This window comes from Lynx canadensis, chromosome D3 (genome assembly GCF_007474595.2).
Source record: "Lynx canadensis isolate LIC74 chromosome D3, mLynCan4.pri.v2, whole genome shotgun sequence".
Classification (NCBI taxonomy): domain Eukaryota; kingdom Metazoa; phylum Chordata; class Mammalia; order Carnivora; family Felidae; genus Lynx; species Lynx canadensis.
The window spans coordinates 1,153,081-1,165,714 of NC_044314.2; positions in this window are offsets into that span (position 1 = coordinate 1,153,081).

The following is a 12,634-nucleotide window of genomic DNA, read 5'->3' on the forward strand; positions in this document are numbered from 1 at the left end:
CCGGACCACAAGCAAGTTCCCTTCTTGTACAGAAGTCTTTAGAAGTCCTGTTTTCAGAAGTTTCTTTTCCCTCGGACGGGAGCGTTGGTTGAGGGTCCCGGTGGGAAGCCCCCGGCCCCTGCCCAGGGATCACGTGTCAGCCGTAGCCCCTGCTTCAGGAGAAGGTCACCGGCATGAGCTGCTTCCTTTACCTTGTTTCCTGCGCTCGTGGAGGGTGGTGGTGCCGGGCCTCCCTTCCGGGGATGGCGGGCCTCGCTTCTCGTGATTCTGGGCCTCGCTTCCTGTGGCCGCGGCCTCGCTTCCGGTGATGTTGGGCCTCGCTTCCGGTGGCCCCGGGCCTCGCTTCTGGAGGTGTGTGTGTGACCCCGGAGCATCAGGCGTGGTGCCGTGCGGCACTCAGGTCGTTTTTGCCGAGCCCGCGGGCGCTGGTTCCCATACAACGGACGGCGCCACGTTGACTTCCGGGACTTTCCCGTCCCGGATCCCAGTGGGAGGGCAGCTCTCCTTCCGGGGCCGTGTGTGCCGGAGCCGGAGTCCCCGACCCATCGCCACCTTCGGGGCGCCCCCCAGGCCGGGGCTGGAGGGCGCACGGCGTCGGATCCGCCGTCCTGGTGCTGGAACCGGGGGGACGTTCGGCGGCCTCCCCGGCAGGATCGCGCCCTCCTCCGGAGCCGCCGTCTTGGGAGGCTCCAGTGTCCGCGAAGGCGCCCGCCTTCTTCCCCCGGGCCTGCCCGGCTCGGTGTCCTCCAGTCGGGGGCGGGCCGGCTTGCGGGAGGAGCGGCCTCTCGTGGGCACCGCCAGCAGGCCGCGCGGGGCCCCAGGGCCTCCCCCGCTCCGGGGACGCACCCGGAACACCCTGAGGGGAGACCCGGGTCCACGGCGTCGGGGAAGTCGGGCCTGTTCCCGGCTGCGTGCCGACGGCACTCACCCTCCGGGGTTCGGAGAACGGGAAGCGAGGCCGCTCTTTGTGGGGCCGCGGGGTGTCCCCGTTCGCGTCGCTGCCGCTGGAAATGTTAGGTCTGGGCCCTCGGGACGGTTAACCGTGTGAGCGGCGTCTCGCGGGGCCCCCGTGGGCCTCCGCCCTGGGCTGAGCCCCTCGTCCGACGTGCTGGCGGGATGCAGCCCATCCAACCCGGTCCCTAGCGGACGCGTGCCTTCGTTTCTGGTAGTTTCTGTGCTGTCACCGGCAGCGCGTGTCCTGACTGCACCGCCTTTCGTATGCTCCCGGCTCCGAGCGTCGTGAAGGTGAGGAGGGTCGCAGACAGAGCGCAGGGGAGAGGGACCCCTGAGGCCAGACCCGCAGCGGCGGCGGGAGCGTCGGAACAGACGAGTCCCAGCGCCCTGCGGGCCCCTGCCGCGTCCTCCGGCTGCACAGGTGTCGGGGGCGGGGGTGAGTGAGCCGGCGCGGAAGATCGAGTCACGTAAATTTACAGCGGTGGACGTGTGTGTGATTTGCACGTGCGGCGAGTTGCAGAAACTCAGCAGGACGCACGGCGCCGTGAGACGGGGCGCCGCTTCTCCCCCACCCTGCACGAGCTCCTCCGTGATGCGGCTTGGACAGCTTCGGGGCCCGCGCCCAGCTGCCACCTTCCCCTCATCGCGCCCTCCAGATCCCGGTCACGTGGCGACGCGGAGCCCACCGGCGCCCTGTCCTCGGGTCACACAGTCCGGGGGTAGGCGCTCTCCGTCCAGCCCGTGTTACTGCCGGCAAGGAGGCATAATGCACTCTCCCCGTCGGCTTGGCGGTACACAGACGGGACCCCGAGGAAGTGCTCTGTGGAAGCGGGCGACCCCCCTGTCCCTAGAGACGCAGGCTTTGCTTCCGCGTGAGTTTGTCTTCGAAAGCTTTTTATGCGTGGGCGCATGCAGAGTGGGAGGTCGGAAGGGGCTCCTGTTCCCCGACTGCTGCTGAGCCCAGCCTGGAGGCTGGAAAGACAGGGCCTGGAGGTCCGGTGGGTGTGATCCGGTCGGGTCTGTGGGTGGCAGGCCTTGCTCTGCACCCTGGTTGAGGGTGGGTCCCACGCAGGTGCTCAGAAGGGCCCCGGGTCTGCGGTCCAGGACCGACCCGACCTTGGGGAGCCACGGTTTCTTTCTTTTCCTTTTTTTAAAGTTTATTTATTCATTTTGGTAGATACAGAGAGTGTGGGGGGGAGGGCGGGCAGAGAGAGAATCCCAAGCAGGCTCCAGGCTGAGCATGTGGCCCGACATGGGGTTTGATCTCACAAACCATGAGATCAGCACCTAAGGCGAAATCAAGAGTCAGACACGTAACCGACTGAGCCCCCAAGCGCCTCTTTGTGGATAAAGGCTTTTCTTTGTCTATACGCCCCTACACAGCATTTGGAGCAGGGGTGTAGGAGGGATATTGCGAGCACTCGATGAACGGCAGTCATTGAGAATGCATTTCCCTGGATGGAAATTCCCAGGAACAGTGGAAACGTCACGCTGACTTTTCCTTCCAACCCATATTGTTTCCGTACGCAACTCGCACACGCTGGGTCGGCACCCGATGCAGCTCATACGTGAGCGTGTGCCGCGGAGTCTGAGTGAGTGAGCTTTGTGTTGTCGACGGGGCCAGCCAGCGCGTGGGAGCTGATAGCTGTCGTCGAGGGGGGCCGCATCAGAGTGAAGGATTCACATTTCGATGCCACGTGCCGTGACTTTGCCTTGATAAACGCCCCGGGGGAGTCAGGATCTGCTCCTCCCACTTTAAAGGTGAGAAGTGAGACCCCCAGAGGTCAGGTTATCGGCTCAGAGCCCGGCAGCTGGTGTGTCTGCGGGCCCCTCGTCGAGCAGGGACAGGCTGCTGTCACGGAGGGCGGGACCATGTGGGGACCGGAAAGGATGTTTGCTCTTCCCCGAGGGACGAGGAGACGTGGCCATCTGGGGCCATGACCTGGTTGATGGGTTAGAGGAGCCAGCGTGGTTGTTCCACTGGAAACAGGCTGTGGACGGGAGGCCAGCGAGGAGATGGCCAGCCTCCCGTGCCTGAGTGCGTTTGGACGATGGGATCGGCGGGTTCGCGGGACGCGAGGGAGAGAGATGAGATTCGGTCATGCCGAAGGCCCCTTGGAGTCACGGGATCGCCTCTGCACCCACTGTTACCGTGGGGGTCACACGGCCCCAGTTTGGGGGGGACACAGAGCCCCTCTGATGGGGGTGGGACCGAACTGGGCCCGCTGTGCAGCTGGGAGAAGTGGGCTCCACCAGCCACGCTTGGGGCAAGGCCTGGGATCGCCCGGCAGGGCCAGCGGGCCGCTGGCTGGACACTGAGGGAGCAGAGCCCCACGGTGTGATGGGGACCGTCTGTGGAGACAACGGCCCAGCTGGGGACGGTAGGGGAAGCTCTTCAAGGACAATGCTGGCTGGTTTGGTCCTCTCCTGTCCCTGGGTGTCCACGTGGGTGGAGGGGCCGGCCCGCAGCGGATGCGGGGGCTGGGGCTTGACAGGCGCTCGGACGGCACCCCGGTCTGCGTCCTGTGAAAGGCACAGGCGGCCCATCTCACCGGTGAGGAGCTGGTCCCTCGCGTTCAGTATGCTTGTCTTACGTTTTGGGGTCACGGTGGGGATTGATTAAGGAAATAAAAGCCCTTATTCAAATAACACTTTGTGCAGAGCCTCAGCACGTAAGCCAGGCAACAGTGGATCGGCTTTCGGGGCAGTGGGGTGATCCTAAGCACGTTCTCCCAGGGGCTGCGGCTCTGAGGAGCGCAGTTCGACCCCCGCCCTTAGGATGCGGGCCGCGGTGTGATGGGAGAGTCTGGGAGGGGGCGGGACCATCAGGAGGAGGAACAGCCCTCAAAGTGGGGGTGTCGGGCCGGAGACGAAGCCGTCCGCTTCGCGGAACACCGCGTCTGGTATCTGGTGTCCACACGTGTCAGCGTGTGCCCCCTCTGGGACAGCGTGCCGTGTGACTCCCTTCGCCCAGAGCCTGTGCAGGTGCCCGGTTCTGAGGCCCCGGGCGGAGACCGGGGTGTCAGGGCGCCTCTTCCTCAGCTCCGGCATCGCAGCCCCGGGAGTGGGCTTCGCCCCACACCTTCTCGGTGCTCCTGCCCGTGGAGTCTGGAAGAAAGAGTTAGAACATCTCAGATCTTGAGGGACATCGACGGCTCCGTCGTTTAAGCGTCTGTCTCTTGGTTTTGGCTCACGTTGTGATCTTGTGGTTCGTGAGTTGGAGCCCCACGTCGGGCTCTGTGCGGACGGCGCGGGGCCTGCCTGGGATTCTCGCTCTCCCTCCGCCCCTCCCCCGCCAGCGGTCTCTCTCTTTCTCAAAATGAATCAATAAACTTAAAAAAGCAACATCTCGGGCATTTCTGAGGGGGGTCTATGCAGGTCATGCTCACACCGCTTCCTGGGATTTGGGGCCCAATGTGCCTGCTGCCCCTGCTGGCTGGCTGACGTGAGCGGTTCCCTGGCCCGGCTCGGCCCTGCCCTTGTACGGTTGTCAAAGAAAGCCGCACCCGGGGGCCTCCCGCGGGCTTCTCGCCGGCACGGACAACTTCAGGAAGGTGTATAAAGCGGGACCACAAGTGCTCTTGTGGGACCCAGGGAAGGCGCCACAGCGGGGGCGGCAGAGCCAGGGAGTCGTTGACCTTGGCCACCACGGGACCTGCTTCGAGGCTCTGGGGACAGTGTCCACGAGCCACACGTCCACCGTGTCAGCTGCAGCCGTCCTTCCCGGGGCTGTGTAACGAGCTAGTGGGTCACACACGAGACACAGGGGTCTGCGTGGCCACTGGAGTCTTGTGGGCACTTTGTGCTTTTCTGTAGGGAAACTTATGGACTCTAAGCTACAAAGAAAAAAGCTTGTTTTCCTGGTGATCTTTAGGGAAACCGTGATTGTGTTGCGTTACCCTGATGGAGCCCTCTTCCGGTGCCAAGATCTCACCAGTGAGAAAGCAGACTCACTTCCCATGGCTGACTCCTCACGCTGTGGTTTGTAACCGGTGACGACGGGTCAAGCATGTTGATGATGCGCGAGCACAGTGCCCTTCTCAACACAGTCTGTTCCCTAGGGGCGGGAATCATCGAAGATGTGGCCTCGTGTCAAACACAGACTTCCACAGGTCTGTGTGGCACAAAGTCACGGGGCCAGGAGGGATCTGGAGGGAGCAAGGTGAGGTCCCCGCGTGGGGCAGCCGCCCTCCACCCGCCTCCTTCTGGCAGAGTGACCGCCTTCATCATCCACAAGCCACCTGTACGCACTTGACCTTCTGTCCCCACAACCGCGCTGGCAGGGTGTAATAGTCGAGAGTCCGGGTTGGTTTACAGGGTATTTGGGGAATTATTAGCACTCAAAAGCGATTAGGTAAAAATCACCAGTGAAACCACGGAAGGTGGTCTCGCCTCCCTGGCATCCGTCATTGTTCCGAAGCCTCCAGGTGTGTCCAGGTGAGCACGGGAGGGGCACCCGTTAAACAAACTCCAGCAAAACCCACATGTTCGCAGCTTGGCTTGTACCAGCCAGGTAGCCCGTGGTTGTGGAACACCGCTTTTCATAAAGTTAAAAATAGAGCAAATGTCGTGTTGCCTGAAGTGAATGACGCTTTGCTGAAGTGAGCTTCCCCCGTCCCGTCCCCCACCCCCCTCCGGGCTGTGGAGGTCCTGGTGCTGTATGTGTGGGGGGGGGTGCTTCACTCACCCACTAGGTCTGGAGGAGGCGTCACTCCCTCGGGGAGCTCTCCCTGCCTCTCCCCCACATCGCTCACTTCAGCAGCTGTGTGGCGGTCCGTCTTCAGGTTGACACGGGAGCGAGGGTTCCCCTGCCGATGGGCACTTGGGTCATTTCTGGTTTTTCTTTCTCTGTGACGGTTCTGCACTGACCGTTCTTCACATGGCTTCCTCGTACATGCGAGGCTTTCTATAGAGTCAGCAATGAAAGTGGAGTCACCGGCCATTACGGATGCACGCTTGGAAGATCGCTAGCTGTCGCTGTAAATTGGCGTGAGAAATCTGGAAATGCTGTGTCCTGGAGCACCTCTGTGGACAGGCTCGTTCTTCTTCACCCCCAGAGCACACTGGGGTGTGCAGAGGGTGGTGTCCGAGCTGTTTCTCCCTCTTGTGAGGACCCCTTTTCTCTTTGCCCGAAAACAGAACCCAGAGAGTTATAGGCAAATAATAGCGTCCATTCCTGTAAATCTGAAACCGCCCAACCAAGAAGTAATCAACAATAAGATAGACACCGCGAGAGTGGCTATTTCCTGGAAGCCATCCTAGGAAGTAAACCAAACCACTCTCTGGATGTTTTGGGGCTGTAACAAGAAAGATACATTTTCAGTAGATCAACACGGGTTTCTGGAAACGGTTCTACGGTTTCCCGTTCAGATCGCGTGCGGAGCCGTCTGCTGCCTGGGCCCTGGGACCAGAGAGGTCACCAAGAGGTGACCCAAGAGGGGTGAGCCAAGTGGGGCCGCCTCTGGTCGCCGGTCGCCCCGGCTGCTTCATTAATGTGGGATTTTCTGACAGCGAGCTGCGTAGGAAGAGGTCCGAACCTTTCATTGAAGCTCCGAGGTGAACGGCAAGGTCGTGCTGCGGGTCCTGACGGTCCCAGCGCCTGTAGGATGAGGGTACGAACCTTCACCCCGAGGACAAAGGTGCAGGTGGGAAGAGTAGATGGTGAAGGCTGCCTCTAAACCGGTGGCTGGAGGTGCGAAGGTCTTCTTTGTCCTGTGTCCTCCCGCCTGGAGCTTGTACCCTGGTGCCTGGATGGATCTGTGGGAGAGGCTCCCTCGGGGCTGTGTCTGACAGGGGACCCCACCCTGAGCTGCTTCCGCCTAACCTGGCCCCCCTCTCCATCCCCGTGTGAGCTCGCACCCTGCCTCACATTCGGACCTAGAAGTGTTATCTGTATAATCTGCCACAAGGCCTCCCGGAACTTTCTGCCAGCTCCCTGTCCTGGCAACGTCCCCTCGCTGGCTCTGAGATGGTAACACGGAAACACACTTATCGTCTTCCCCTCCTTCCTTCCTCTTTTCCCTCCTCCTTCCCCGCCTTCCGCTCACCCATGCACACATCCACCCATCTGACAGATGCTCACCGAACTCCTCATATGTGCAGGTGCTGCTGTAAGTGTTGAGGCTCTAGCAGTGAACAAAACCTGTCCCTGTCTTCTTGGACCTTCTAGCCGGGAAGACAGACAGTAGGTGATGAGCCCAGGGAACCAATGATGTAGTGGTGCAGACACAGAAAGCCAGCTTAGGGAGCCGGTGGTGGGTTTGCATGTGCACGCCAGGTTAGATGAGCGGTCGGCCCTCTGTGCTGTTCCAGGCAGCAGGGCCGTGAGCACAGCTGTGAGCAGGTGCGGAGCAGGGGCAGGTGTGGAGGTGCAGGTGTGCAGGAGCAGGTGTGGAGGACCAGATGTGGACGTGCGGGTGCGGAGACCTGGAGGGGGAGCATGATCGGGGAGTCTTGGGGAGCCAGGGGGGCAGAGGGGAGGGGCCGAGGGCACACAAGTAGAAGTGAGTCCAGAGAGGCCACGGGAGGCAGGGTTGCCGGAGAACCAGGCTAAGGGACGGTGAGGCCCCGTGATCACCGAGACCTTTGGTTTCAGACGCCGCGTGCAGTGAGGTTCGTCAGTGTTTGCAGTATCTCAGGACAGGGGATGCTGGCTATGACCAGGTGGTCCTGGAGGGGGTGGTGAGGGGTAGTGATCGTCCAGACGCGTTTTGAAGAAGATGCCACGAGGTGGGACGTGGGGCGGGAGGGAAAAGGAACAGCTGAGGCTTGGGTCTGGGCAGCCCGGAGGCCGGAGTTGCCGTTCGTGGGGACGGTGGCACCGGAGGGGAGTGGACCGGACGCGGGTGGGGGTCCCGAGGCCCACCACACGTCCATGTGCGTTTCCGATGAGTCACGCCCCAGACCCTTGGAGGCCCCTTGGGAAACCTGTGTTGGGGAGGCTGGGGCGCCTAGTCCGGGAAACCACAGGTCCACGTTGAGAAGGGGTCTTTTGGTTTTGCAGACGGATTTATAAAGCATAAGCTGGACAGGGCCACCTCCGATGTGAATCTCCAGGCCTCTGCCAGGGAGAGCCCCCACAATACCCTGGAGGGCTTTGATTCTATATTATTTTGGTTTTGATGAAACGGGTGCCGGGAACGTGCCGTTTGACCACAGTCCTTGTGATTTCCCTGTGGGGACTTAGCGCTTCTCAGCAGCGGACCAGAACTGCCCGTCTCTCTCAGGAGCACGGTGGGGATCTTGAAGCCGTCCACATTGCCTGGAGGAGGGGTGGCCCCCCCCCCCCAAGGAAGCACGCTAAGGCGCGCCCCATGCCGCCCAGACCCTCACACCCTGGACGCTAGATGTGAGTCCCGTGTTCAGAGTGTTGGCCCAAACACCATTTCCTTTTGGCCGGTCCTCAGCAGACGGGGGGCCAGTGGCCGCAGGTCTGGAGAACATACTGACAGATTTGCTCTGCGTTTTCCACGAAGCTCTGTCTTTGGTAAGACTCCCAGGCAGGCTGCACAAAGCGTGACTTTCTTGTTCCAGTGAGCGGATTGAGCACGTTTCTCAGACAGAAAATATTTATCGATGGGCTCTTTATCATAGATGTCACCTGAATAAAAATAATTTCCTAGGACTCCAGTTGGCTAAAATACAGGTGTCAGGACAGAGGCCAATAATTCAACGTAAGATATCGACAGCCACACACGACGCTTTCCGTTTTGAGAAGTGGTATCGTTGTACCAGGCGCCTGACGGCCGTCTGTCACCACAGAGCATTAGGGAGCCCAGTGGTGTCCCGGAATCCCTCTGTTACTGGCCCTCGGTGACCAGCAGCACTCCATGTACAGCCCCCCAGAGGAGCAGTTCGGGGGAACCCCCTGTGAACCAGTGCCACGTACAGGACGCTGGTGCGTGGCCCTGGGGCCCCCTGGGCAGTGACGTCGCCTGTGTCCTCAGGAAAGGCCCCTGAAGTGTTGCTGGGGTGTGCATGCACGTGTGTTTGCATTTCCTTGTTGTTAGCTGTGTGCCTGGAGCCCGGGGTGCGACAGATATCCTCTCTGTGCTCTCAGTAATGCGTCAAAAGGCCTTTCATACAGGAATTCTGTCCGTGTCCTACATAAGGAGGCCAAACGTGATTTTCTGTTTAAGGATAAGGCACATCTTTGACAGCTGTCCGCCTGGTGCTCTATCCCTGGGTGGCCCTCAGGTGGCCTCCGGGACTCGGACTCCTGGCGGGTTCCTGAGAACCGGAACCCAGGAGTCCCGACGCGCACACTGGGAGCCACCTGGGGCTGACTGGGCGGCTTGTGATGCTTCTGCACCGTGTCTGCTGTGTCCCCTGGTTCCTTGTCCCCGAGCTTTCTCGGGCTGCCCTGTCGGGAAGGGCTCGCTGGACCACTCAGTGTGCTGGCGGATGTGCTGATAAATCCAAGGAGAGGTGGCGAGGGTGGCCCGGTGACGACAGCCACTGAATGCGGTTACACGGCCTGTGGCTGAAACCCTAGTCTGGGGGCACGGTGCACAAGCCCACATGGCACCTGGGGCTCTGGCCGGCTCTCTTCGGCCTCATCCAGCCTCATGGATTAGCTCGCCAGATGGGCTGGTTGTTACCTCGGGCTGGTGCAGGGGGTGTGACACGGGACCGGAACGGCCCCGAGGGGGTGGGGCTGACCGAGTCCCGTGGACACCGTGAGCAGCTAGGCACGGGGGCTTGAGTGCCGAGGGCAGCTGGCGTGGGTCCAGCCAGGCCCCTAGCGGGCAGAGACCCCGGGCCGGGGCCCCGGATGGAGGAAGGTGTGACTGTCGGCACAACCCCAGCTTGGTCACCTGGCCGAGTGTGACCGGGGCTTCCGGGCCAGAGTGTGTCCTGTGTGGACCTCTTGGCTTGAGGACTGTGTCGTTAAAGATGATAAGATATGGTTCTGAGAGAGGCCCCTGGTTTCTTCCTCGAAAAGGACAAATAAACCAGTAATTCTGGATCTCTGCACTTTCAGATTTATATCCTCACTCTTGTCCCACACTCAGGAAAAGTTTTCGTTACAAGGCTTGTGGCTGGAAAATTGACTTTCAGCTGATAAGAAACCCCCTTGCTTCTGTGTTAGAAATCGTTATAAATTAACTCAGAACTGAACGTCTAGTGCGCAATTCCCAAGAGGGATCCTGGAATTCTGGGTGCAAACCCGAAGGCAGGGCCAGATTCGCATTCTGCACAACTCCCTATCATCTTGGGCTGATTTGTGCTCTTTTGATCCTTAGAGGATGTGAGAGATGGGGTCAGGGCTTTGAGATGTGAGATGTGGGTTTGTAAGCTAGCATATCGAAAAGTAGAGGGTTTTAGTTTCCTAAGAGCCAGTCTCGAGTCTCGGATTTGAGGACAATGAAGACCTTGAATGATTATGAAGCTCCGTGTGTGTCAGGCCCCGAACGGTCAGAAATTAGAGATCGAGGGGGGCAGGTGTTTTAGCCACACGTAATAGGATTTGAAGGGCAGGTGAGCTCAACACACGGGGACCAGTCCCCTCTGGAGAGAACCCGCCCACCCACGTGCATGTTCCGGTGGTTCGTTCGGGTGGTGATACGGAGGGTGTACCCTCTCCTCGGGCTTCTTGGGAAGGAGGGATCCTGAGCAGGTTCTGTAACTTGGGGATTTCCTTTAACTGTGCAAAAAAAAAACACCCCTATATTGTTTTCAGCGAAGACTGAATAGTACCACGTCTTAGACACTGAGAAATACATTCCTTGGAAACAAACCCCGTATTTGTCGGCTCTGTTAGCTCAGGAGACTCTCATGCTGGGTGGACCGGGAGGGCACACGATGTGTCCGCACACATACACGTAACTGGACTGTCTCACGCCTGCCTGATCGTTGGCTCCTTGTCCTGCCTGGTTCTGTCTGCTCCTGAGAGACTAACCCCATAACCAGAAGACTAACCTTCTGGATTTAAGGTTATGTCCCACTTAGCATCTCAAAGACGGTTAATAATGTCTTTGAGCATCCCAAGTGAACAGGACATTTATGTAGTTGATGAAGATGAAGTTTTGGAATAACAAAGCGGCAGTTAAATTTTCACACTGTAGTGCAATTTGGACAGCCCGACTTAGTCATGGTCTTTAAACAATGAAAGCAAAGGCACAGACTGACTGAATGCCAAAATTAGCCGGTCCCAGGGAGAGCGAGAAGCTGAGTCAATCACTCTTTCCGGGGGAAAGAAGGAGAAAAGGAGAGAACCCACAAACAGCTTCCACTCTCACGTTCTTAGGTCTGAGGGAGGAGAGGCCCCTCCTACTCTGGGCTTGGGGCCTCGGAGGGAGCAGGCCCCGGGCCGCGTGGGTTTGCACCTGCAGAGACCTGAGTTCGAAACCCGGCCCTGCTGCACTGTGGCTGCTGGCCCTGGTGTTCACTTCCTCGTCTCTAACGTCGGACTCGCGTGTTGGCCTGGCGGGGCTGTGATGCGAGGTCTGAGCCACGGTTAAATGGAATAAGAAATGAGCTAAAACAGTATGAGAAAGCCGTGCTAGGTGCTCGACCAGTTATAACTGAGCCGAGCTGTAGCGCCCTTACTCAGCGGGAACTCGGGGAGGCTCAGTCCACCCCGCCCCGTCTCCTGCACCCTCGCCGGTGTCCCCCATCTGCAGTTGACGCCACGTGCGGACCAAGCCCACAGGTTTGGTTGGGACGCCACTGCAAGGGGAAGAGGCGTAGGGTGAGAGGAAAGCCGAGCGGGCCTCCCTCCACCCTCAGCCTGTGCACACCTGCCAGCCCTCCTCCCTTGCAGAAGCCCGTCCTGCTGCCCGACCTGGCTGGTGGGGCGGGGGGGGGGGCGCACACGCGCACTTGCACCAAGGCCTGAGCCCTGCGTGTCTGGCGGTCCCGTGGACGGGTAACCGCAAGCAGCACGAGGCTCGGGGGGCCTTTGCACGGAGCTCGCGCCAGGCCGGCAGTTCCACCACCTCCTCCTTGTGAGTTCCCGTTCAGCCGCGCTCCTGACCCCCACTTATGCCTCAAGTATCTTGCGGCGTCACGTATGACCCCGTGGATTGAAAACAATCTCGTGTGCTGTTTGGGAGGGAGAACTGCTCCTGTGTCCCTGAAGATGCCGCGCTTGGAGTATAAATATTTTTGTCACCTCAGCTTCCTTCGCGTCCGACCCGGTGTTGTCCCCTGTGCTCCGTGACACCACGCCTGGTGCTTCCGGATGACTCTGGAACAACGCAGACGCGCAGGGGACCGTGCGAGGCAGACCATGACGCAGACACGAGTATCTTTACTGAGCTTGCAAACCCCCAAATAGCTTTGAAATGAAGTTCCTGGAAGCCATTAGAAGCTGAAGTAGACAGAATCCCTCTTCCGTGGTGTCTGCGTTTGCAGAACAAGACAAACAAACAAACAAGATCCCCAAATCTACACAACACCCAAAGTTTGGAGCAGAAAACTTAGCCCTGGGAAAGTCGGGGAAAGCCTAAGATTATACAAGACATTCATCCTCAGGCTGATTTTTTTTTTTTTTTTTTTGGTACAATCCTGTGTTGTGCTCAAAACAAAAATCTGAGCATACTTCTTAGACAGAAAACAAAGCCCGGCCCGGCCACACATCTGTGAGTTTTGAAACAAAGGCTTGTTTGTGTGTCTCCCTCACTCCTACCCATGAAAGCAGACACTTACTTGAAAAACTTTTCAGGGAAGCACTCTA